At 40.1% G+C, this 24,145-nt stretch overlaps 1 protein-coding gene and 35 non-coding genes across 40 annotated transcripts in view; 1 reads left to right on the top strand and 35 right to left on the bottom strand.

Moving 5' to 3' along the window:
* The window catches only part of FER1L5 (fer-1 like family member 5), a 676,118-nt gene that overhangs the window by 382,981 nt on the left and 268,992 nt on the right, over positions 1 to 24,145 (top strand). The window lies entirely within an intron of this gene.
* Positions 348 to 420, bottom strand: TRNAR-CCU (transfer RNA arginine (anticodon CCU)). Its single transcript has one exon. It is a non-coding gene; the product is annotated as a tRNA-Arg (tRNA).
* Positions 833 to 925, bottom strand: TRNAI-UAU (transfer RNA isoleucine (anticodon UAU)). Its single transcript is given in 2 exon segments — positions 833 to 868; positions 888 to 925. It is a non-coding gene; the product is annotated as a tRNA-Ile (tRNA).
* On the bottom strand, positions 1,633 to 1,705 carry TRNAR-CCU (transfer RNA arginine (anticodon CCU)). Its single transcript has one exon. It is a non-coding gene; the product is annotated as a tRNA-Arg (tRNA).
* Positions 2,119 to 2,211, bottom strand: TRNAI-UAU (transfer RNA isoleucine (anticodon UAU)). Its single transcript is given in 2 exon segments — positions 2,119 to 2,154; positions 2,174 to 2,211. It is a non-coding gene; the product is annotated as a tRNA-Ile (tRNA).
* TRNAR-CCU (transfer RNA arginine (anticodon CCU)) lies at positions 2,916 to 2,990 on the bottom strand. Its single transcript has one exon. It is a non-coding gene; the product is annotated as a tRNA-Arg (tRNA).
* Positions 3,404 to 3,496, bottom strand: TRNAI-UAU (transfer RNA isoleucine (anticodon UAU)). Its single transcript is given in 2 exon segments — positions 3,404 to 3,439; positions 3,459 to 3,496. It is a non-coding gene; the product is annotated as a tRNA-Ile (tRNA).
* Positions 4,689 to 4,781, bottom strand: TRNAI-UAU (transfer RNA isoleucine (anticodon UAU)). Its single transcript is given in 2 exon segments — positions 4,689 to 4,724; positions 4,744 to 4,781. It is a non-coding gene; the product is annotated as a tRNA-Ile (tRNA).
* Positions 5,271 to 5,343, bottom strand: TRNAR-CCU (transfer RNA arginine (anticodon CCU)). Its single transcript has one exon. It is a non-coding gene; the product is annotated as a tRNA-Arg (tRNA).
* On the bottom strand, positions 5,757 to 5,849 carry TRNAI-UAU (transfer RNA isoleucine (anticodon UAU)). Its single transcript is given in 2 exon segments — positions 5,757 to 5,792; positions 5,812 to 5,849. It is a non-coding gene; the product is annotated as a tRNA-Ile (tRNA).
* Positions 6,556 to 6,628, bottom strand: TRNAR-CCU (transfer RNA arginine (anticodon CCU)). The gene has a single exon. It is a non-coding gene; the product is annotated as a tRNA-Arg (tRNA).
* Positions 7,042 to 7,134, bottom strand: TRNAI-UAU (transfer RNA isoleucine (anticodon UAU)). Its single transcript is given in 2 exon segments — positions 7,042 to 7,077; positions 7,097 to 7,134. It is a non-coding gene; the product is annotated as a tRNA-Ile (tRNA).
* Positions 8,309 to 8,401, bottom strand: TRNAI-UAU (transfer RNA isoleucine (anticodon UAU)). The gene is given in 2 exon segments: positions 8,309 to 8,344; positions 8,364 to 8,401. It is a non-coding gene; the product is annotated as a tRNA-Ile (tRNA).
* Positions 9,576 to 9,668, bottom strand: TRNAI-UAU (transfer RNA isoleucine (anticodon UAU)). Its single transcript is given in 2 exon segments — positions 9,576 to 9,611; positions 9,631 to 9,668. It is a non-coding gene; the product is annotated as a tRNA-Ile (tRNA).
* TRNAR-CCU (transfer RNA arginine (anticodon CCU)) lies at positions 10,158 to 10,230 on the bottom strand. Its single transcript has one exon. It is a non-coding gene; the product is annotated as a tRNA-Arg (tRNA).
* TRNAI-UAU (transfer RNA isoleucine (anticodon UAU)) lies at positions 10,647 to 10,739 on the bottom strand. Its single transcript is given in 2 exon segments — positions 10,647 to 10,682; positions 10,702 to 10,739. It is a non-coding gene; the product is annotated as a tRNA-Ile (tRNA).
* TRNAI-UAU (transfer RNA isoleucine (anticodon UAU)) lies at positions 11,914 to 12,006 on the bottom strand. The gene is given in 2 exon segments: positions 11,914 to 11,949; positions 11,969 to 12,006. It is a non-coding gene; the product is annotated as a tRNA-Ile (tRNA).
* Positions 12,713 to 12,785, bottom strand: TRNAR-CCU (transfer RNA arginine (anticodon CCU)). Its single transcript has one exon. It is a non-coding gene; the product is annotated as a tRNA-Arg (tRNA).
* Positions 13,199 to 13,291, bottom strand: TRNAI-UAU (transfer RNA isoleucine (anticodon UAU)). The gene is given in 2 exon segments: positions 13,199 to 13,234; positions 13,254 to 13,291. It is a non-coding gene; the product is annotated as a tRNA-Ile (tRNA).
* TRNAR-CCU (transfer RNA arginine (anticodon CCU)) lies at positions 13,989 to 14,061 on the bottom strand. Its single transcript has one exon. It is a non-coding gene; the product is annotated as a tRNA-Arg (tRNA).
* Positions 14,475 to 14,567, bottom strand: TRNAI-UAU (transfer RNA isoleucine (anticodon UAU)). The gene is given in 2 exon segments: positions 14,475 to 14,510; positions 14,530 to 14,567. It is a non-coding gene; the product is annotated as a tRNA-Ile (tRNA).
* TRNAR-CCU (transfer RNA arginine (anticodon CCU)) lies at positions 15,057 to 15,129 on the bottom strand. Its single transcript has one exon. It is a non-coding gene; the product is annotated as a tRNA-Arg (tRNA).
* TRNAI-UAU (transfer RNA isoleucine (anticodon UAU)) lies at positions 15,543 to 15,635 on the bottom strand. Its single transcript is given in 2 exon segments — positions 15,543 to 15,578; positions 15,598 to 15,635. It is a non-coding gene; the product is annotated as a tRNA-Ile (tRNA).
* On the bottom strand, positions 16,342 to 16,414 carry TRNAR-CCU (transfer RNA arginine (anticodon CCU)). The gene has a single exon. It is a non-coding gene; the product is annotated as a tRNA-Arg (tRNA).
* Positions 16,828 to 16,920, bottom strand: TRNAI-UAU (transfer RNA isoleucine (anticodon UAU)). Its single transcript is given in 2 exon segments — positions 16,828 to 16,863; positions 16,883 to 16,920. It is a non-coding gene; the product is annotated as a tRNA-Ile (tRNA).
* Positions 17,627 to 17,699, bottom strand: TRNAR-CCU (transfer RNA arginine (anticodon CCU)). Its single transcript has one exon. It is a non-coding gene; the product is annotated as a tRNA-Arg (tRNA).
* TRNAI-UAU (transfer RNA isoleucine (anticodon UAU)) lies at positions 18,113 to 18,205 on the bottom strand. Its single transcript is given in 2 exon segments — positions 18,113 to 18,148; positions 18,168 to 18,205. It is a non-coding gene; the product is annotated as a tRNA-Ile (tRNA).
* TRNAR-CCU (transfer RNA arginine (anticodon CCU)) lies at positions 18,912 to 18,984 on the bottom strand. Its single transcript has one exon. It is a non-coding gene; the product is annotated as a tRNA-Arg (tRNA).
* Positions 19,398 to 19,490, bottom strand: TRNAI-UAU (transfer RNA isoleucine (anticodon UAU)). The gene is given in 2 exon segments: positions 19,398 to 19,433; positions 19,453 to 19,490. It is a non-coding gene; the product is annotated as a tRNA-Ile (tRNA).
* TRNAR-CCU (transfer RNA arginine (anticodon CCU)) lies at positions 20,197 to 20,269 on the bottom strand. Its single transcript has one exon. It is a non-coding gene; the product is annotated as a tRNA-Arg (tRNA).
* TRNAI-UAU (transfer RNA isoleucine (anticodon UAU)) lies at positions 20,683 to 20,775 on the bottom strand. The gene is given in 2 exon segments: positions 20,683 to 20,718; positions 20,738 to 20,775. It is a non-coding gene; the product is annotated as a tRNA-Ile (tRNA).
* On the bottom strand, positions 21,482 to 21,554 carry TRNAR-CCU (transfer RNA arginine (anticodon CCU)). Its single transcript has one exon. It is a non-coding gene; the product is annotated as a tRNA-Arg (tRNA).
* TRNAI-UAU (transfer RNA isoleucine (anticodon UAU)) lies at positions 21,968 to 22,060 on the bottom strand. The gene is given in 2 exon segments: positions 21,968 to 22,003; positions 22,023 to 22,060. It is a non-coding gene; the product is annotated as a tRNA-Ile (tRNA).
* On the bottom strand, positions 22,767 to 22,839 carry TRNAR-CCU (transfer RNA arginine (anticodon CCU)). The gene has a single exon. It is a non-coding gene; the product is annotated as a tRNA-Arg (tRNA).
* On the bottom strand, positions 23,253 to 23,345 carry TRNAI-UAU (transfer RNA isoleucine (anticodon UAU)). The gene is given in 2 exon segments: positions 23,253 to 23,288; positions 23,308 to 23,345. It is a non-coding gene; the product is annotated as a tRNA-Ile (tRNA).
* Positions 24,052 to 24,124, bottom strand: TRNAR-CCU (transfer RNA arginine (anticodon CCU)). The gene has a single exon. It is a non-coding gene; the product is annotated as a tRNA-Arg (tRNA).

Raw genomic sequence — 24,145 nt, 5'->3', positions numbered from 1 at the left:
GCATGTTTTAGCTACTGCACCCACAGGAATGTCGTGGTGGATGAAGCCTTTTGGTAACACAGTTTGGCCAGTCACAACAAGCTTAAAAACACAATCTCAAGTGGTGAAGAATAAGCAACAAGCCAACTTGCACCCCAGAAATAGTAAAAACAAAAATGCAACCCTTTTTTAACTCGATGGAAAGGTTTTGGAGGACCCAATGTTACCATGGTAAATGGCATGTTTTAGCTACTGCACCTACAGGAATGTCGTGGTGGATGAAGCCTTTTGGTAACAAAGTTTGGCCAGTCGCAACAAGCTTCAAAACACAATCTCAAGTGGTGAAGAATAAGCAACAAACCAACTTGCACCCCAGATGGGACTTGAACCCACAATCCCTGGCTTAGGAGGCCAGTGCCTTATCCATTAGGCCACTGGGGCTCAGTGAGACTTGCGTGTGTGCCTGATTTTTTCCGCAGTAATCAGTCATTTAAATGCTTGGAAAAAGGGAAGTTGTTTTGTGTTTTTTGCTTTCCAAATTCCTGCAGGAAATGTGCTGGTACTAATGAGAGCAAAAAATATGGGTCTCATGCTGTATTGCAGTAAAACGGATTGCTGCAACTCTTTTACCAACGGTAAAAAGTCTTTTGCATTGGCACTTTGTTGACCGACTCATGGAGCGTTTACAATGCAGTTGAACCAATCCTGATTTGTCAACCAATGCTGATGTGTGATAAACACAGTCATTTCTATGTTGTTGTTGCTTTCTTGGTAATATGATATTAAATATTCAGGTTGCAAACGATAACCAATGAGTAATGACCTCAGAAAAGAAGAAATAAGCAAGCAAACATGCTCCAGGTGAGGCTTGAACTCACAACCTCGGCATAGCTTAACAGATACTGTCTTATAAGTACCGCGCGCTGACCGATTGCGCCACTGGAGCACTTTAAAGACACATTTTTTTCCCTACGTTTCTATGTTTGGTGACCAGTTTAACTGTTAATAAATTATCTAAGCAAGGCTTGTTCATCAAAATTTACTTACCTTTTATTTTCACAAATATATTGCATCCAACAATACAGGGAATACAGACACTTATGTACTGTGTAATACTGTATATTTAAATGTAAGGCAATATGATCTCACATGTGATCTGCGCTTGAAGTAAAACATTGTTTATTGGGTCTCTAGCATCTAAAATGTCAGTACGGTGCGTGTCCAAAGAAATAGTAAAAACAAAAATGCAACCCTTTTCTAACTCGATGGAAAGGTTTTGGAGGACCCAATGTTACCATGGTAAATGGCATGTTTTAGCTACTGCACCCACAGGAATGTCGTGGTGGATGAAGCCTTTTGGTAACACAGTTTGGCCAGTCACAACAAGCTTAAAAACACAATCTCAAGTGGTGAAGAATAAGCAACAAGCCAACTTGCACCCCAGAAATAGTAAAAACAAAAATGCAACCCTTTTTTAACTCGATGGAAAGGTTTTAAAGGACCCAATGTTACCATGGTAAATGGCATGTTTTAGCTACTGCACCTACAGGAATGTCGTGGTGGATGAAGCCTTTTGGTAACACAGTTTGGCCAGTCGCAACAAGCTTAAAAACACAATCTCAAGTGGTGAAGAATAAGCAACAAACCAACTTGCACCCCAGATGGGACTTGAACCCACAATCCCTGGCTTAGGAGGCCAGTGCCTTATCCATTAGGCCACTGGGGCTCAGTGAGACTTTTGTGTGTGCCTGATTTTTTCCGCAGTAATCAGTCATTTAAATGTTTGGAAAAAGGGAAGTTGTTTTGTGTTTTTTGCTTTCCAAATTCCTGCAGGAAATGTGCTGGTACTAATGAGAGCAAAAAATATGGGCCCTCATGCTGTATTGCAGTAAAACGGATTGCTGCAACTCTTTTACCAACGGTAAAAAGTCTTTTGCATTGGCACTTTGTTGACCGACTCATAGAGCGTTTACAATGCAGTTGAACCAATCCTGATTTGTCAACCAATGCTAATGTGTGATAAACACAGTCATTTCTATGTTGTTGTTGCTTTCTTGGTAATATGATATTAAATATTCAGGTTGCAAACGATAACCAATGAGTAATGACCTCAGAAAAGAAAAAATAAGCAAGCAAACATGCTCCAGGTGAGGCTTGAACTCACAACCTCGGCATAGCTTAACAGATACTGTCTTATAAGTACCGCGCGCTGAACGATTGCGCCACTGGAGCACTTTAAAGACACATCTTTTCCCTACGTTTCTATGTTTGGTGACCAGTTTAAGTGTTAATAAATTATCTAAGCAAGGCTTGTTCATCAAAATTTAGTTACCTTTTATTTTCACAAATATATTGCACCCAACAATACAGGGAATACAGACACTTATGTACTGTGTAATACTGTATATTTAAATGTAAGGCAATATGATCTCACATGTGATCTGCGCGTGAAGTAAAACATTGTTTATTGGGTCTCTAGCATCTAAAATGTCAGTACGGTGCGTGTCCAAAGAAATAGTAAAAACAAAAATGCAACCCTTTTCTAACTCGATGGAAAGGTTTTGGAGGACCCAATGTTACCATGGTAAATGGCATGTTTTAGCTACTGCACCCACAGGAATGTTGTGGTGGATGAAGCCTTTTGGTAACACAGTTTGGCCAGTCGCAACAAGCTTAAAAACACAATCTCAAGTGGTGAAGATTAAGCAACAAACCAACTTGCACCCCAGAAATAGTAAAAACAAAAATGCAACCCTTTTCTAACTCGATGGAAAGGTTTTGGAGGACCCAATGTTACCATGGTAAATGGCATGTTTTAGCTACTGCATCTACAGGAATGTCGTGGTGGATGAAGCCTTTTGGTAACACAGTTTGGCCAGTCGCAACAAGCTTAAAAACACAATCTCAAGTGGTGAAGAATAAGCAACAAACCAACTTGCAGCCCAGATGGGACTTGAACCCACAATCCCTGGCTTAGGAGGCCAGTGCCTTATCCATTAGGCCACTGGGGCTCAGTGAGACTTGCGTGTGTGCCTGATTTTTTCCGCAGTAATCAGTCATTTAAATGCTTGGAAAAAGGGAAGTTGTTTTGTGTTTTTTGCTTTCCAAATTCCTGCAGGAAATGTGCTGGTACTAATGAGAGCAAAAAATATGGGCCCTCATGCTGTATTGCAGTAAAACGGATTGCTGCAACTCTTTTACCAACGGTAAAAAGTCTTTTGCATTTGCACTTTGTTGACCGACTCATGGAGCGTTTACAATGCAGTTGAACCAATCCTGATTTGTCAACCAATGCTGATGTGTGATAAACACAGTCATTTCTATGTTGTTGTTGCTTTCTTGGTAATATGATATTAAATATTCAGGTTGCAAACGATAACCAATGAGTAATGACCTCAGAAAAGAAGAAATAAGCAAGCAAACATGCTCCAGGTGAGGCTTGAACTCACAACCTCGGCATAGCTTAACAGATACTGTCTTATAAGTACCGTGCGCTGACCGATTGCGCCACTGGAGCACTTTAAGGACACATCTTTTCCCTACGTTTCTATGTTTGGTGACCAGTTTAACTGTTAATAAATTATCTAAGCAAGGCTTGTTCATCAAAATTTAGTTACCTTTTATTTTCACAAATATATTGCATCCAACAATACAGGGAATACAGACACTTATGTACTGTGTAATACTGTATATTTAAATGTAAGGCAATATGATCTCACATGTGATCTGCGCGTGAAGTAAAACATTGTTTATTGGGTCTCTAGCATCTAAAATGTCAGTACGGTGCGTGTCCAAAGAAATAGTAAAAACAAAAATGCAACCCTTTTCTAACTCGATGGAAAGGTTTTGGAGGACCCAATGTTACCATGGTAAATGGCATGTTTTAGCTACTGCACCCACAGGAATGTTGTGGTGGATGAAGCCTTTTGGTAACACAGTTTGGCCAGTCGCAACAAGCTTAAAAACACAATCTCAAGTGGTGAAGATTAAGCAACAAACCAACTTGCACCCCAGAAATAGTAAAAACAAAAATGCAACCCTTTTCTAACTCGATGGAAAGGTTTTGGAGGACCCAATGTTACCATGGTAAATGGCATGTTTTAGCTACTGCATCTACAGGAATGTCGTGGTGGATGAAGCCTTTTGGTAACACAGTTTGGCCAGTCGCAACAAGCTTAAAAACACAATCTCAAGTGGTGAAGAATAAGCAACAAACCAACTTGCACCCCAGATGGGACTTGAACCCACAATCCCTGGCTTAGGAGGCCAGTGCCTTATCCATTAGGCACCTGGGGCTCAGTGAGACTTGCGTGTGTGCCTGATTTTTTCCGCAGTAATCAGTCATTTAAATGCTTGGAAAAAGGGAAGTTGTTTTGTGTTTTTTGCTTTCCAAATTCCTGCAGGAAATGTGCTGGTACTAATGAGAGCAAAAAATATGGGCCCTCATGCTGTATTGCAGTAAAACGGATTGCTGCAACTCTTTTACCAACGGTAAAAAGTCTTTTGCATTTGCACTTTGTTGACCGACTCATGGAGCGTTTACAATGCAGTTGAACCAATCCTGATTTGTCAACCAATGCTGATGTGTGATAAACACAGTCATTTCTATGTTGTTGTTGCTTTCTTGGTAATATGATATTAAATATTCAGGTTGCAAACGATAACCAATGAGTAATGACCTCAGAAAAGAAGAAATAAGCAAGCAAACATGCTCCAGGTGAGGCTTGAACTCACAACCTCGGCATAGCTTAACAGATACTGTCTTATAAGTACCGTGCGCTGACCGATTGCGCCACTGGAGCACTTTAAGGACACATCTTTTCCCTACGTTTCTATGTTTGGTGACCAGTTTAACTGTTAATAAATTATCTAAGCAAGGCTTGTTCATCAAAATTTAGTTACCTTTTATTTTCACAAATATATTGCATCCAACAATACAGGGAATACAGACACTTATGTACTGTGTAATACTGTATATTTAAATGTAAGGCAATATGATCTCACATGTGATCTGCGCGTGAAGTAAAACATTGTTTATTGGGTCTCTAGCATCTAAAATGTCAGTACGGTGCGTGTCCAAAGAAATAGTAAAAACAAAAATGCAACCCTTTTCTAACTCGATGGAAAGGTTTTGGAGGACCCAATGTTACCATGGTAAATGGCATGTTTTAGCTACTGCACCTACAGGAATGTCGTGGTGGATGAAGCCTTTTGGTAACAAAGTTTGGCCAGTCGCAACAAGCTTCAAAACACAATCTCAAGTGGTGAAGAATAAGCAACAAACCAACTTGCACCCCAGATGGGACTTGAACCCACAATCCCTGGCTTAGGAGGCCAGTGCCTTATCCATTAGGCCACTGGGGCTCAGTGAGACTTGCGTGTGTGCCTGATTTTTTCCGCAGTAATCAGTCATTTAAATGCTTGGAAAAAGGGAAGTTGTTTTGTGTTTTTTGCTTTCCAAATTCCTGCAGGAAATGTGCTGGTACTAATGAGAGCAAAAAATATGGGCCCTCATGCTGTATTGCAGTAAAACGGATTGCTGCAACTCTTTTACCAACGGTAAAAAGTCTTTTGCATTGGCACTTTGTTGACCGACTCATGGAGCGTTTACAATGCAGTTGAACCAATCCTGATTTGTCAACCAATGCTGATGTGTGATAAACACAGTCATTTCTATGTTGTTGTTGCTTTCTTGGTAATATGATATTAAATATTCAGGTTGCAAACGATAACCAATGAGTAATGACCTCAGAAAAGAAGAAATAAGCAAGCAAACATGCTCCAGGTGAGGCTTGAACTCACAACCTCGGCATAGCTTAACAGATACTGTCTTATAAGTACCGCGCGCTGACCGATTGCGCCACTGGAGCACTTTAAAGACACATCTTTTCGCTACGTTTCTATGTTTGGTGACCAGTTTAACTGTTAATAAATTATCTAAGCAAGGCTTGTTCATCAAAATTTAGTTACCTTTTATTTTCACAAATATATTGCATCCAACAATACAGGGAATACAGACACTTATGTACTGTGTAATACTGTATATTTAAATGTAAGGCAATATGATCTCACATGTGATCTGCGCGTGAAGTAAAACATTGTTTATTGGGTCTCTAGCATCTAAAATGTCAGTACGGTGCGTGTCCAAAGAAATAGTAAAAACAAAAATGCAACCCTTTTCTAACTCGATGGAAAGGTTTTGGAGGACCCAATGTTACCATGGTAAATGGCATGTTTTAGCTACTGCACCCACAGGAATGTCGTGGTGGATGGAGCCTTTTGGTAACACAGTTTGGCCAGTCACAACAAGCTTAAAAACACAATCTCAAGTGGTGAAGAATAAGCAACAAGCCAACTTGCACCCCAGAAATAGTAAAAACAAAAATGCAACCCTTTTTTAACTCGATGGAAAGGTTTTGGAGGACCCAATGTTACCATGGTAAATGGCATGTTTTAGCTACTGCACCTACAGGAATGTCGTGGTGGATGAAGCCTTTTGGTAACAAAGTTTGGCCAGTCGCAACAAGCTTCAAAACACAATCTCAAGTGGTGAAGAATAAGCAACAAACCAACTTGCACCCCAAATGGGACTTGAACCCACAATCCCTGGCTTAGGAGGCCAGTGCCTTATCCATTAGGCCACTGGGGCTCAGTGAGACTTGCGTGTGTGCCTGATTTTTTCCGCAGTAATCAGTCATTTAAATGCTTGGAAAAAGGGAAGTTGTTTTGTGTTTTTTGCTTTCCAAATTCCTGCAGGAAATGTGCTGGTACTAATGAGAGCAAAAAATATGGGCCCTCATGCTGTATTGCAGTAAAACGGATTGCTGCAACTCTTTTACCAACGGTAAAAAGTCTTTTGCATTGGCACTTTGTTGACCGACTCATGGAGCGTTTACAATGCAGTTGAACCAATCCTGATTTGTCAACCAATGCTGATGTGTGATAAACACAGTCATTTCTATGTTGTTGTTGCTTTCTTGGTAATATGATATTAAATATTCAGGTTGCAAACGATAACCAATGAGTAATGACCTCAGAAAAGAAGAAATAAGCAAGCAAACATGCTCCAGGTGAGGCTTGAACTCACAACCTCGGCATAGCTTAACAGATACTGTCTTATAAGTACCGCGCGCTGACCGATTGCGCCACTGGAGCACTTTAAAGACGCATCTTTTCCCTACGTTTCTATGTTTGGTGACCAGTTTAACTGTTAATAAATTATCTAAGCAAGGCTTGTTCATCAAAATTTAGTTACCTTTTATTTTCACAAATATATTGCACCCAACAATACAGGGAATACAGACACTTATGTACTGTGTAATACTGTATATTTAAATGTAAGGCAATATGATCTCACATGTGATCTGCGCGTGAAGTAAAACATTGTTTATTGGGTCTCTAGCATCTAAAATGTCAGTACGGTGCGTGTCCAAAGAAATAGTAAAAACAAAAATGCAACCCTTTTCTAACTCGATGGAAAGGTTTTGGAGGACCCAATGTTACCATGGTAAATGGCATGTTTTAGCTACTGCACCCACAAGAATGTCGTGGTGGATGAAGCCTTTTGGTAACACAGTTTGGCCAGTCACAACAAGCTTAAAAACACAATCTCAAGTGGTGAAGAATAAGCAACAAGCCAACTTGCACCCCAGAAATAGTAAAAACAAAAATGCAACCCTTTTTTAACTCGATGGAAAGGTTTTGGAGGACCCAATGTTACCATGGTAAATGGCATGTTTTAGCTACTGCACCTACAGGAATGTCGTGGTGAATGAAGCCTTTTGGTAACAAAGTTTGGCCAGTCGCAACAAGCTTCAAAACACAATCTCAAGTGGTGAAGAATAAGCAACAAACCAACTTGAACCCACAATCCCTGGCTTAGGAGGCCAGTGCCTTATCCATTAGGCCACTGGGGCTCAGTGAGACTTGCGTGTGTGCCTGATTTTTTCCGCAGTAATCAGTCATTTAAATGCTTGGAAAAAGGGAAGTTGTTTTGTGTTTTTTGCTTTCCAAATTCCTGCAGGAAATGTGCTGGTACTAATGAGAGCAAAAAATATGGGCCCTCATGCTGTATTGCAGTAAAACGGATTGCTGCAACTCTTTTACCAACGGTAAAAAGTCTTTTGCATTGGCACTTTGTTGACCGACTCATGGAGCGTTTACAATGCAGTTGAACCAATCCTGATTTGTCAACCAATGCTGATGTGTGATAAACACAGTCATTTCTATGTTGTTGTTGCTTTCTTGGTAATATGATATTAAATATTCAGGTTGCAAACGATAACCAATGAGTAATGACCTCAGAAAAGAAGAAATAAGCAAGCAAACATGCTCCAGGTGAGGCTTGAACTCACAACCTCGGCATAGCTTAACAGATACTGTCTTATAAGTACCGCGCGCTGACCGATTGCGCCACTGGAGCACTTTAAAGACACATCTTTTCCCTACGTTTCTATGTTTGGTGACCAGTTTAACTGTTAATAAATTATCTAAGCAAGGCTTGTTCATCAAAATTTAGTTACCTTTTATTTTCACAAATATATTGCACCCAACAATACAGGGAATACAGACACTTATGTACTGCGTAATACTGTATATTTAAATGTAAGGCAATATGATCTCACATGTGATCTGCGCGTGAAGTAAAACATTGTTTATTGGGTCTCTAGCATCTAAAATGTCAGTACGGTGCGTGTCCAAAGAAATAGTAAAAACAAAAATGCAACCCTTTTCTAACTCGATGGAAAGGTTTTGGAGGACCCAATGTTACCATGGTAAATGGCATGTTTTAGCTACTGCACCCACAAGAATGTCGTGGTGGATGAAGCCTTTTGGTAACACAGTTTGGCCAGTCACAACAAGCTTAAAAACACAATCTCAAGTGGTGAAGAATAAGCAACAAGCCAACTTACACCCCAGAAATAGTAAAAACAAAAATGCAACCCTTTTTTAACTCGATGGAAAGGTTTTGGAGGACCCAATGTTACCATGGTAAATGGCATGTTTTAGCTACTGCACCTACAGGAATGTCGTGGTGAATGAAGCCTTTTGGTAACAAAGTTTGGCCAGTCGCAACAAGCTTCAAAACACAATCTCAAGTGGTGAAGAATAAGCAACAAACCAACTTGAACCCACAATCCCTGGCTTAGGAGGCCAGTGCCTTATCCATTAGGCCACTGGGGCTCAGTGAGACTTGCGTGTGTGCCTGATTTTTTCCGCAGTAATCAGTCATTTAAATGCTTGGAAAAAGGGAAGTTGTTTTGTGTTTTTTGCTTTCCAAATTCCTGCAGGAAATGTGCTGGTACTAATGAGAGCAAAAAATATGGGCCCTCATGCTGTATTGCAGTAAAACGGATTGCTGCAACTCTTTTACCAACGGTAAAAAGTCTTTTGCATTGGCACTTTGTTGACCGACTCATGGAGCGTTTACAATGCAGTTGAACCAATCCTGATTTGTCAACCAATGCTGATGTGTGATAAACACAGTCATTTCTATGTTGTTGTTGCTTTCTTGGTAATATGATATTAAATATTCAGGTTGCAAACGATAACCAATGAGTAATGACCTCAGAAAAGAAGAAATAAGCAAGCAAACATGCTCCAGGTGAGGCTTGAACTCACAACCTCGGCATAGCTTAACAGATACTGTCTTATAAGTACCGCGCGCTGACCGATTGCGCCACTGGAGCACTTTAAAGACACATCTTTTCCCTACGTTTCTATGTTTGGTGACCAGTTTAACTGTTAATAAATTATCTAAGCAAGGCTTGTTCATCAAAATTTAGTTACCTTTTATTTTCACAAATATATTGCATCCAACAATACAGGGAATACAGACACTTATGTACTGTGTAATACTGTATATTTAAATGTAAGGCAATATGATCTCACATGTGATCTGCGCGTGAAGTAAAACATTGTTTATTGGGTCTCTAGCATCTAAAATGTCAGTACGGTGCGTGTCCAAAGAAATAGTAAAAACAAAAATGCAACCCTTTTCTAACTCGATGGAAAGGTTTTGGAGGACCCAATGTTACCATGGTAAATGGCATGTTTTAGCTACTGCACCTACAGGAATGTCGTGGTGGATGAAGCCTTTTGGTAACAAAGTTTGGCCAGTCGCAACAAGCTTCAAAACACAATCTCAAGTGGTGAAGAATAAGCAACAAACCAACTTGCACCCCAGATGGGACTTGAACCCACAATCCCTGGCTTAGGAGGCCAGTGCCTTATCCATTAGGCCACTGGGGCTCAGTGAGACTTGCGTGTGTGCCTGATTTTTTCCGCAGTAATCAGTCATTTAAATGCTTGGAAAAAGGGAAGTTGTTTTGTGTTTTTTGCTTTCCAAATTCCTGCAGGAAATGTGCTGGTACTAATGAGAGCAAAAAATATGGGCCCTCATGCTGTATTGCAGTAAAACGGATTGCTGCAACTCTTTTACCAACGGTAAAAAGTCTTTTGCATTGGCACTTTGTTGACCGACTCATGGAGCGTTTACAATGCAGTTGAACCAATCCTGATTTGTCAACCAATGCTGATGTGTGATAAACACAGTCATTTCTATGTTGTTGTTGTTGCTTTCTTGGTAATATGATATTAAATATTCAGGTTGCAAACGATAACCAATGAGTAATGACCTCAGAAAAGAAGAAATAAGCAAGCAAACATGCTCCAGGTGAGGCTTGAACTCACAACCTCGGCATAGCTTAACAGATACTGTCTTATAAGTACCGCGCGCTGACCGATTGCGCCACTGGAGCACTTTAAAGACACATCTTTTCCCTACGTTTCTATGTTTGGTGACCAGTTTAACTGTTAATAAATTATCTAAGCAAGGCTTGTTCATCAAAATTTAGTTACCTTTTATTTTCACAAATATATTGCACCCAACAATACAGGGAATACAGACACTTATGTACTGTGTAATACTGTATATTTAAATGTAAGGCAATATGATCTCACATGTGATCTGCGCGTGAAGTAAAACATTGTTTATTGGGTCTCTAGCATCTAAAATGTCAGTACGGTGCGTGTCCAAAGAAATAGTAAAAACAAAAATGCAACCCTTTTCTAACTCGATGGAAAGGTTTTGGAGGACCCAATGTTACCATGGTAAATGGCATGTTTTAGCTACTGCACCCACAAGAATGTCGTGGTGGATGAAGCCTTTTGGTAACACAGTTTGGCCAGTCACAACAAGCTTAAAAACACAATCTCAAGTGGTGAAGAATAAGCAACAAGCCAACTTGCACCCCAGAAATAGTAAAAACAAAAATGCAACCCTTTTTTAACTCGATGGAAAGGTTTTGGAGGACCCAATGTTACCATGGTAAATGGCATGTTTTAGCTACTGCACCTACAGGAATGTCGTGGTGAATGAAGCCTTTTGGTAACAAAGTTTGGCCAGTCGCAACAAGCTTCAAAACACAATCTCAAGTGGTGAAGAATAAGCAACAAACCAACTTGAACCCACAATCCCTGGCTTAGGAGGCCAGTGCCTTATCCATTAGGCCACTGGGGCTCAGTGAGACTTGCGTGTGTGCCTGATTTTTTCCGCAGTAATCAGTCATTTAAATGCTTGGAAAAAGGGAAGTTGTTTTGTGTTTTTTGCTTTCCAAATTCCTGCAGGAAATGTGCTGGTACTAATGAGAGCAAAAAATATGGGCCCTCATGCTGTATTGCAGTAAAACGGATTGCTGCAACTCTTTTACCAACGGTAAAAAGTCTTTTGCATTGGCACTTTGTTGACCGACTCATGGAGCGTTTACAATGCAGTTGAACCAATCCTGATTTGTCAACCAATGCTGATGTGTGATAAACACAGTCATTTCTATGTTGTTGTTGCTTTCTTGGTAATATGATATTAAATATTCAGGTTGCAAACGATAACCAATGAGTAATGACCTCAGAAAAGAAGAAATAAGCAAGCAAACATGCTCCAGGTGAGGCTTGAACTCACAACCTCGGCATAGCTTAACAGATACTGTCTTATAAGTACCGCGCGCTGACCGATTGCGCCACTGGAGCACTTTAAAGACACATCTTTTCCCTACGTTTCTATGTTTGGTGACCAGTTTAACTGTTAATAAATTATCTAAGCAAGGCTTGTTCATCAAAATTTAGTTACCTTTTATTTTCACAAATATATTGCACCCAACAATACAGGAAATACAGACACTTATGTACTGTGTAATACTGTATATTTAAATGTAAGGCAATATGATCTCACATGTGATCTGCGCGTGAAGTAAAACATTGTTTATTGGGTCTCTAGCATCTAAAATGTCAGTACGGTGCGTGTCCAAAGAAATAGTAAAAACAAAAATGCAACCCTTTTCTAACTCGATGGAAAGGTTTTGGAGGACCCAATGTTACCATGGTAAATGGCATGTTTTAGCTACTGCACCCACAGGAATGTCGTGGTGGATGAAGCCTTTTGGTAACACAGTTTGGCCAGTCACAACAAGCTTAAAAACACAATCTCAAGTGGTGAAGAATAAGCAACAAGCCAACTTGCACCCCAGAAATAGTAAAAACAAAAATGCAACCCTTTTTTAACTCGATGGAAAGGTTTTGGAGGACCCAATGTTACCATGGTAAATGGCATGTTTTAGCTACTGCACCTACAGGAATGTCGTGGTGGATGAAGCCTTTTGGTAACAAAGTTTGGCCAGTCGCAACAAGCTTCAAAACACAATCTCAAGTGGTGAAGAATAAGCAACAAACCAACTTGCACCCCAGATGGGACTTGAACCCACAATCCCTGGCTTAGGAGGCCAGTGCCTTATCCATTAGGCCACTGGGGCTCAGTGAGACTTGCGTGTGTGCCTGATTTTTTCCGCAGTAATCAGTCATTTAAATGCTTGGAAAAAGGGAAGTTGTTTTGTGTTTTTTGCTTTCCAAATTCCTGCAGGAAATGTGCTGGTACTAATGAGAGCAAAAAATATGGGCCCTCATGCTGTATTGCAGTAAAACGGATTGCTGCAACTCTTTTACCAACGGTAAAAAGTCTTTTGCATTGGCACTTTGTTGACCGACTCATGGAGCGTTTACAATGCAGTTGAACCAATCCTGATTTGTCAACCAATGCTGATGTGTGATAAACACAGTCATTTCTATGTTGTTGTTGCTTTCTTGGTAATATGATATTAAATATTCAGGTTGCAAACGATAACCAATGAGTAATGACCTCAGAAAAGAAGAAATAAGCAAGCAAACATGCTCCAGGTGAGGCTTGAACTCACAACCTCGGCATAGCTTAACAGATACTGTCTTATAAGTACCGCGCGCTGACCGATTGCGCCACTGGAGCACTTTAAAGACACATTTTTCCCCTACGTTTCTATGTTTGGTGACCAGTTTAACTGTTAATAAATTATCTAAGCAAGGCTTGTTCATCAAAATTTAGTTACCTTTTATTTTCACAAATATATTGCACCCAACAATACAGACACTTATGTACTGTGTAATACTGTATATTTAAATGTAAGGCAATATGATTTCACATGTGATCTGCGCGTGAAGTAAAACATTGTTTATTGGGTCTCTAGCATCTAAAATGTCAGTACGGTGCGTGTCCAAAGAAATAGTAAAAACAAAAATGCAACCCTTTTCTAACTCGATGGAAAGGTTTTGGAGGACCCAATGTTACCATGGTAAATGGCATGTTTTAGCTACTGCACCCACAGGAATGTCGTGGTGGATGAAGCCTTTTGGTAACACAGTTTGGCCAGTCACAACAAGCTTAAAAACACAATCTCAAGTGGTGAAGAATAAGCAACAAACCAACTTGCACCCCAGAAATAGTAAAAACAAAAATGCAACCCTTTTTTAACTCGATGGAAAGGTTTTGGAGGACCCAATGTTACCATGGTAAATGGCATGTTTTAGCTACTGCACCTACAGGAATGTCGTGGTGGATGAAGCCTTTTGGTAACAAAGTTTGGCCAGTCGCAACAAGCTTCAAAACACAATCTCAAGTGGTGAAGAATAAGCAACAAACCAACTTGCACCCCAGATGGGACTTGAACCCACAATCCCTGGCTTAGGAGGCCAGTGCCTTATCCATTAGGCCACTGGGGCTCAGTGAGACTTGCGTGTGTGCCTGATTTTTTCCGCAGTAATCAGTCATTTAAATGCTTGGAAAAAGGGAAGTTGTTTTGTGTTTTTTGCTTTCCAAATTCCTGCAGGAAATGTGCTGGTACTAATGAGAGCAAAAAATATGGGCCCTCATGCTGTATTGCAGTAAAACGGATTGCTGCAACTCTTTTACCAACGGTAAAAAGTCTTTTGCATTGGCACTTTGTTGACCGACTCATGGAGCGTTTACAATGCAGTTGAACCAATCCTGATTTGTCAACCAATGCTGATGTGTGATAAACACAGTCATTTCTATGTTGTTGTTGCTTTCTTGGTAATATGATATTAAATATTCAGGTTGCAAACGATAACCAATGAGTAATGACCTCAGAAAAGAAAAAATAAGCAAGCAAACATGCTCCAGGTGAGGCTTGAACTCACAACCTCGGCATAGCTTAACAGATACTGTCTTATAAGTACCGCGCGCTGACCGATTGCGCCACTGGAGCACTTTAAAGACACATCTTTTCCCTACGTTTCTATGTTTGGTGACCAGTTTAACTGTTAATAAATTATCTAAGCAAGGCTTGTTCATCAAAATTTAGTTACCTTTTATTTTCACAAATATATTGCACCCAACAATACAGGGAATACAGACACTTATGTACTGTGTAATACTGTATATTTAAATGTAAGGCAATATGATCTCACATGTGATCTGCACGTGAAGTAAAATATTGTTTATTGGGTCTCTAGCATCTAAAATGTCAGTACGGTGCGTGTCCAAAGAAATAGTAAAAACAAAAATGCAACCCTTTTCTAACTCGATGGAAAGGTTTTGGAGGACCCAATGTTACCATGGTAAATGGCATGTTTTAGCTACTGCACCCACAGGAATGTCGTGGTGGATGAAGCCTTTTGGTAACACAGTTTGGCCAGTCACAACAAGCTTAAAAACACAATCTCAAGTGGTGAAGAATAAGCAACAAACCAACTTGCACCCCAGATGGGACTTGAACCCACAATCCCTGGCTTAGGAGGCCAGTGCCTTATCCATTAGGCCACTGGGGCTCAGTGAGACTTGTGTGTGTGCCTGATTTTTTCCGCAGTAATCAGTCATTTAAATGCTTGGAAAAAGGGAAGTTGTTTTGTGTTTTTTGCTTTCCAAATTCCTGCAGGAAATGTGCTGGTACTAATGAGAGCAAAAAATATGGGCCCTCATGCTGTATTGCAGTAAAACAGATTGCTGCAACTCTTTTACCAACGGTAAAAAGTCTTTTGCATTGGCACTTTGTTGACCGACTCATGGAGCGTTTACAATGCAGTTGAACCAATCCTGATTTGTCAACCAATGCTGATGTGTGATAAACACAGTCATTTCTATGTTGTTGTTGCTTTCTTGGTAATATGATATTAAATATTCAGGTTGCAAATGATAACCAATGAGTAATGACCTCAGAAAAGAAGAAATAAGCAAGCAAACATGCTCCAGGTAAGGCTTGAACTCACAACCTCGGCATAGCTTAACAGATACTGTCTTATAAGTACCGCGCGCTGACCGATTGCGCCACTGGAGCACTTTAAAGACACATCTTTTCCCTACGTTTCTATGTTTGGTGACCAGTTTAACTGTTAATAAATTATCTAAGCAAGGCTTGTTCATCAAAATTTAGTTACCTTTTATTTTCACAAATATATTGCACCCAACAATACAGGGAATACAGACACTTATGTACTGTGTAATACTGTATATTTAAATGTAAGGCAATATGATCTCACATGTGATCTGCGCGTGAAGTAAAACATTGTTTATTGGGTCTCTAGCATCTAAAATGTCAGTACGGTGCGTGTCCAAAGAAATAGTAAAAACAAAAATGCAACCCTTTTCTAACTCGATGGAAAGGTTTTGGAGGACCCAATGTTACCATGGTAAATGGCATGTTTTAGCTACTGCACCCACAGGAATGTCGTGGTGGATGAAGCCTTTTGGTAACACAGTTTGGCCAGTCACAACAAGCTTAAAAACACAATCTCAAGTGGTGAAGAATAAGCAACAAGCCAACTTGCACCCCAGAAATAGTAAAAACAAAAATGCAACCCTTTTTTAACTCGATGGAAAGGTTTTGGAGGACCCAATGTTACCATGGTAAATGGCATGTTTTAGCTACTGCACCTACAGGAATGTCGTGGTGGATGAAGCCTTTTGGTAACAAAGTTTGACCAGTCGCAACAAGCTTCAAAACACAATCTCAAGTGGTGAAGAATAAGCAACAAACAAACTTGCACCCCAGATGGGACTTGAACCCACAATCACTGGCTTAGGAGGCCAGTGCCTTATCCATTAGGCCACTGGGGCTCAGTGAGACTTGCGTGTGTGCCTGATTTTTTCCGCAGTAATCAGTCATTTAAATGCTTGGAAAAAGGGAAGTTGTTTTGTGTTTTTTGCTTTCCAAATTCCTGCAGGAAATGTGCTGGTACTAATGAGAGCAAAAAATATGGGCCCTCATGCTGTATTGCAGTAAAACGGATTGCTGCAACTCTTTTACCAATGGTAAAAAGTCTTTTGCATTGGCACTTTGTTGACCGACTCATGGAGCGTTTACAATGCAGTTGAACCAATCCTGATTTGTCAACCAATGCTGATGTGTGATAAACACAGTCATTTCTATGTTGTTGTTGCTTTCTTGGTAATATGATATTAAATATTCAGGTTGCAAACGATAACCAATGAGTAATGACCTCAGAAAAGAAAAAATAAGCAAGCAAACATGCTCCAGGTGAGGCTTGAACTCACAACCTCGGCATAGCTTAACAGATACTGTCTTATAAGTACCGCGCGCTGACCGATTGCGCCACTGGAGCACTTTAAAGACACATCTTTTCCCTACATTTCTATGTTTGGTGACCAGTTTAACTGTTAATAAATTATCTAAGCAAGGCTTGTTCATCAAAATTTAGTTACCTTTTATTTTCACAAATATATTGCACCCAACAATACAGGAAATACAGACACTTATGTACTGTGTAATACTGTATATTTAAATGTAAGGCAATATGATCTCACATGTGATCTGCGCGTGAAGTAAAACATTGTTTATTGGGTCTCTAGCATCTAAAATGTCAGTACGGTGCGTGTCCAAAGAAATAGTAAAAACAAAAATGCAACCCTTTTCTAACTCGATGGAAAGGTTTTGGAGGACCCAATGTTACCATGGTAAATGGCATGTTTTAGCTACTGCACCCACAGGAATGTCGTGGTGGATGAAGCCTTTTGGTAACACAGTTTGGCCAGTCACAACAAGCTTAAAAACACAATCTCAAGTGGTGAAGAATAAGCAACAAGCCAACTTGCACCCCAGAAATAGTAAAAACAAAAATGCAACCCTTTTTTAACTCGATGGAAAGGTTTTGGAGGACCCAATGTTACCATGGTAAATGGCATGTTTTAGCTACTGCACCTACAGGGATGTCGTGGTGGATGAAGCCTTTTGGTAACAAAGTTTGGCCAGTTGCAACAAGCTTCAAGACACAATCTCAAGTGGTGAAGAATAAGCAACAAACCAACTTGCACCCCAGATGGGACTTGAACCCACAATCCCTGGCTTAGGAGGCCAGTGCCTTATCCATTAGGCCACTGGGGCTCAGTGAGACTTGTGTGTGTGCCTGATTTTTTCCGCAGTAATCAGTCATTTAAATGCTTGGAAAAAGGGAAGTTGTTTTGTGTTTTTTGCTTTCCAAATTCCTGCAGGAAATGTGCTGGTACTAATGAGAGCAAAAAATATGGGCCCTCATGCTGTATTGCAGTAAAACAGATTGCTGCAACTCTTTTACCAACGGTAAAAAGTCTTTTGCATTGGCACTTTGTTGACCGACTCATGGAGCGTTTACAATGCAGTTGAACCAATCCTGATTTGTCAACCAATGCTGATGTGTGATAAACACAGTCATTTCTATGTTGTTGTTGCTTTCTTGGTAATATGATATTAAATATTCAGGTTGCAAACGATAACCAATGAGTAATGACCTCAGAAAAGAAGAAATAAGCAAGCAAACATGCTCCAGGTGAGGCTTGAACTCACAACCTCGGCATAGCTTAACAAATACTGTCTTATAAGTACCGCGCGCTGACCGATTGCGCCACTGGAGCACTTTAAAGACACATCTTTTCCCTACGTTTCTATGTTTGGTGACCAGTTTAACTGTTAATAAATTATCTAAGCAAGGCTTGTTCATCAAAATTTAGTTACCTTTTATTTTCACAAATATATTGCACCCAACAATACAGGGAATACAGACACTTATGTACTGTGTAATACTGTATATTTAAATGTAAGGCAATATGATCTCACATGTGATCTGCGCGTGAAGTAAAACATTGTTTATTGGGTCTCTAGCATCTAAAATGTCAGTACGGTGCGTGTCCAAAGAAATAGTAAAAACAAAAATGCAACCCTTTTCTAACTCGATGGAAAGGTTTTGGAGGACCCAATGTTACCATGGTAAATGGCATGTTTTAGCTACTGCACCCACAGGAATGTTGTGGTGGATGAAGCCTTTTGGTAACACAGTTTGGCCAGTCGCAACAAGCTTAAAGACACAATCTCAAGTGGTGAAGATTAAGCAACAAACCAACTTGCACCCCAGAAATAGTAAAAACAAAAATGCAACCCTTTTCTAACTCGATGGAAAGGTTTTGGAGGACCCAATGTTACCATGGTAAATGGCATGTTTTAGCTACTGCACCTACAGGAATGTCGTGGTGGATGAAGCCTTTTGGTAACACAGTTTAGCCAGTCGCAACAAGCTTGAAAACACAATCTCAAGTGGTGAAGAATAAGCAACAAACCAACTTGCACCCCAGATGGGACTTGAACCCACAATCCCTGGCTTAGGAGGCCAGTGTCTTATCCATTAGGCCACTGGGGCTCAGTGAGACTTGTGTGTGTGCCTGATTTTTTCCGCAGTAATCAGTCATTTAAATGCATGGAAAAAGGGAAGTTGTTTTGTGTTTTTTGCTTTCCAAATTCCTGCAGGAAATGTGCTGGTACTAATGAGAGCAAAAAATATGGGCCCTCATGCTGTATTGCAGTAAAACGGATTGCTGCAACTCTTTTACCAACGGTAAAAAGTCTTTTGCATTGGCACTTTGTTGACCGACTCATGGAGCGTTTACAATGCAGTTGAACCAATCCTGATTTGTCAACCAATGCTGATGTGTGATAAACACAGTCATTTCTATGTTGTTGTTGCTTTCTTGGTAATATGATATTAAATATTCAGGTTGCAAACGATAACCAATGAGTAATGACCTCAGAAAAGAAAAAATAAGCAAGCAAACATGCTCCAGGTGACGCTTGAACTCACAACCTCGGCATAGCTTAACAGATACTGTCTTATAAGTACCGCGCGCTGACCGATTGCGCCACTGGAGCACTTTAAAGACACATCTTTTCCCTACGTTTCTATGTTTGGTGACCAGTTTAAGTGTTAATAAATTATCTAATCAAGGCTTGTTCATCAAAATTTAGTTACCTTTTATTTTCACAAATATTTTGCACCCAACAATACAGGGAATACAGACACTTATGTACTGTGTAATACTGTATATTTAAATGTAAGGCAATATGATCTCACATGTGATCTGCGCGTGAAGTAAAACATTGTTTATTGGGTCTCTAGCATCTAAAATGTCAGTACGGTGCGTGTCCAAAGAAATAGTAAAAACAAAAATGCAACCCTTTTCTAACTCGATGGAAAGGTTTTGGAGGACCCAATGTTACCATGGTAAATGGCATGTTTTAGCTACTGCACCCACAGGAATGTCGTGGTGGATGAAGCCTTTTGGTAACACAGTTTGGCCAGTCACAACAAGCTTAAAAACACAATCTCAAGTGGTGAAGAATAAGCAACAAGCCAACTTGCACCCCAGAAATAGTAAAAACAAAAATGCAACCCTTTTTTAACTCGATGGAAAGGTTTTGGAGGACCCAATGTTACCATGGTAAATGGCATGTTTTAGCTACTGCACCTACAGGAATGTCGTGGTGGATGAAGCCTTTTGGTAACAAAGTTTGGCCAGTCGCAACAAGCTTCAAAACACAATCTCAAGTGGTGAAGAATAAGCAACAAACCAACTTGCACCCCAGATGGGACTTGAACCCACAATCCCTGGCTTAGGAGGCCAGTGCCTTATCCATTAGGCCACTGGGGCTCAGTGAGACTTGTGTGTGTGCCTGATTTTTTCCGCAGTAATCAGTCATTTAAATGCTTGGAAAAAGGGAAGTTGTTTTGTGTTTTTTGCTTTCCAAATTCCTGCAGGAAATGTGCTGGTACTAATGAGAGCAAAAAATATGGGCCCTCATGCTGTATTGCAGTAAAACAGATTGCTGCAACTCTTTTACCAACGGTAAAAAGTCTTTTGCATTGGCACTTTGTTGACCGACTCATGGAGCGTTTACAATGCAGTTGAACCAATCCTGATTTGTCAACCAATGCTGATGTGTGATAAACACAGTCATTTCTATGTTGTTGTTGCTTTCTTGGTAATATGATATTAAATATTCAGGTTGCAAACGATAACCAATGAGTAATGACCTCAGAAAAGAAGAAATAAGCAAGCAAACATGCTCCAGGTGAGGCTTGAACTCACAACCTCGGCATAGCTTAACAGATACTGTCTTATAAGTACCGCGCGCTGACCGATTGCGCCACTGGAGCACTTTAAAGACACATCTTTTCCCTACGTTTCTATGTTTGGTGACCAGTTTAACTGTTAATAAATTATCTAAGCAAGGCTTGTTCATCAAAATTTAGTTACCTTTTATTTTCACAAATATATTGCACCCAACAATACAGGGAATACAGACACTTATGTACTGTGTAATACTGTATATTTAAATGTAAGGCAATATGATCTCACATGTGATCTGCGCGTGAAGTAAAACATTGTTTATTGGGTCTCTAGCATCTAAAATGTCAGTACGGTGCGTGTCCAAAGAAATAGTAAAAACAAAAATGCAACCCTTTTCTAACTCGATGGAAAGGTTTTGGAGGACCCAATGTTACCATGGTAAATGGCATGTTTTAGCTACTGCACCCACAGGAATGTCGTGGTGGATGAAGCCTTTTGGTAACACAGTTTGGCCAGTCACAACAAGCTTAAAAACACAATCTCAAGTGGTGAAGAATAAGCAACAAGCCAACTTGCACCCCAGAAATAGTAAAAACAAAAATGCAACCCTTTTTTAACTCGATGGAAAGGTTTTGGAGGACCCAATGTTATCATGGTAAATGGCATGTTTTAGCTACTGCACCTACAGGAATGTCGTGGTGGATGAAGCCTTTTGGTAACAAAGTTTGACCAGTCGCAACAAGCTTCAAAACACAATCTCAAGTGGTGAAGAATAAGCAACAAACCAACTTGCACCCCAGATGGGACTTGAACCCACAATCACTGGCTTAGGAGGCCAGTGCCTTATCCATTAGGCCACTGGGGCTCAGTGAGACTTGCGTGTGTGCCTGATTTTTTCCGCAGTAATCAGTCATTTAAATGCTTGGAAAAAGGGAAGTTGTTTTGTGTTTTTTGCTTTCCAAATTCCTGCAGGAAATGTGCTGGTACTAATGAGAGCAAAAAATATGGGCCCTCATGCTGTATTGCAGTAAAACGGATTGCTGCAACTCTTTTACCAATGGTAAAAAGTCTTTTGCATTGGCACTTTGTTGACCGACTCATGGAGCGTTTACAATGCAGTTGAACCAATCCTGATTTGTCAACCAATGCTGATGTGTGATAAACACAGTCATTTCTATGTTGTTGTTGCTTTCTTGGTAATATGATATTAAATATTCAGGTTGCAAACGATAACCAATGAGTAATGACCTCAGAAAAGAAAAAATAAGCAAGCAAACATGCTCCAGGTGAGGCTTGAACTCACAACCTCGGCATAGCTTAACAGATACTGTCTTATAAGTACCGCGCGCTGACCGATTGCGCCACTGGAGCACTTTAAAGACACATCTTTTCCCTACATTTCTATGTTTGGTGACCAGTTTAACTGTTAATAAATTATCTAAGCAAGGCTTGTTCATCAAAATTTAGTTACCTTTTATTTTCACAAATATATTGCACCCAACAATACAGGAAATACAGACACTTATGTACTGTGTAATACTGTATATTTAAATGTAAGGCAATATGATCTCACATGTGATCTGCGCGTGAAGTAAAACATTGTTTATTGGGTCTCTAGCATCTAAAATGTCAGTACGGTGCGTGTCCAAAGAAATAGTAAAAACAAAAATGCAACCCTTTTCTAACTCGATGGAAAGGTTTTGGAGGACCCAATGTTACCATGGTAAATGGCATGTTTTAGCTACTGCACCCACAGGAATGTTGTGGTTGATGAAGCCTTTTGGTAACACAGTTTGGCCAGTCGCAACAAGCTTAAAAACACAATCTCAAGTGGTGAAGATTAAGCAACAAACCAACTTGCACCCCAGAAATAGTAAAAACAAAAATGCAACCCTTTTCTAACTCGATGGAAAGGTTTTGGAGGACCCAATGTTACCATGGTAAATGGCATGTTTTAGCTACTGCACCCACAGGAATGTTGTGGTGGATGAAGCCTTTTGGTAACACAGTTTGGCCAGTCGCAACAAGCTTCAAAACACAATCTCAAGTGGTGAAGAATAAGCAACAAACCAACTTGCACCCCAGATGGGACTTGAACCCACAATCACTGGCTTAGGAGGCCAGTGCCTTATCCATTAGGCCACTGGGGCTCAGTGAGACTTGCGTGTGTGCCTGATTTTTTCCGCAGTAATCAGTCATTTAAATGCATGGAAAAAGGGAAGTTGTTTTGTGTTTTTTGCTTTCCAAATTCCTGCAGGAAATGTGCTGGTACTAATGAGAGCAAAAAATATGGGCCCTCATGCTGTATTGCAGTAAAACGGATTGCTGCAACTCTTTTACCAACGGTAAAAAGTCTTTTGCATTGGCACTTTGTTGACCGACTCATGGAGCGTTTACAATGCAGTTGAACCAATCCTGATTTGTCAACCAATGCTGATGTGTGATAAACACAGTCATTTCTATGTTGTTGTTGCTTTCTTGGTAATATGATATTAAATATTCAGGTTGCAAACGATAACCAATGAGTAATGACCTCAGAAAAGAAAAAATAAGCAAGCAAACATGCTCCAGGTGAGGCTTGAACTCACAACCTCGGCATAGCTTAACAGATACTGTCTTATAAGTACCGCGCGCTGACCGATTGCGCCACTGGAGCACTTTAAAGACACATCTTTTCCCTACGTTTCTATGTTTGGTGACCAGTTTAAGTGTTAATAAATTATCTAATCAAGGCTTGTTCATCAAAATTTAGTTACCTTTTATTTTCACAAATATTTTGCACCCAACAATACAGGGAATACAGACACTTATGTACTGTGTAATACTGTATATTTAAATGTAAGGCAATATGATCTCACATGTGATCTGCGCGTGAAGTAAAACATTGTTTATTGGGTCTCTAGCATCTAAAATGTCAGTACGGTGCGTGTCCAAAGAAATAGTAAAAACAAAAATGCAACCCTTTTCTAACTCGATGGAAAGGTTTTGGAGGACCCAATGTTACCATGGTAAATGGCATGTTTTAGCTACTGCACCCACAGGAATGTCGTGGTGGATGAAGCCTTTTGGTAACACAGTTTGGCCAGTCACAACAAGCTTAAAAACACAATCTCAAGTGGTGAAGAATAAGCAACAAGCCAACTTGCACCCCAGAAATAGTAAAAACAAAAATGCAACCCTTTTTTAACTCGATGGAAAGGTTTTGGAGGACCCAATGTTACCATGGTAAATGGCATGTTTTAGCTACTGCACCTACAGGAATGTCGTGGTGGATGAAGCCTTTTGGTAACAAAGTTTGGCCAGTCGCAACAAGCTTCAAAACACAATCTCAAGTGGTGAAGAATAAGCAACAAACCAACTTGCACCCCAGATGGGACTTGAACCCACAATCCCTGGCTTAGGAGGCCAGTGCCTTATCCATTAGGCCACTGGGGCTCAGTGAGACTTGTGTGTGTG

The sequence above is a fragment of the Mixophyes fleayi genome, chromosome 4 (assembly GCF_038048845.1).
Source record: "Mixophyes fleayi isolate aMixFle1 chromosome 4, aMixFle1.hap1, whole genome shotgun sequence".
NCBI lineage: Eukaryota > Metazoa > Chordata > Amphibia > Anura > Limnodynastidae > Mixophyes > Mixophyes fleayi.
This window is presented reverse-complemented; position numbering and strand designations above follow the sequence as displayed.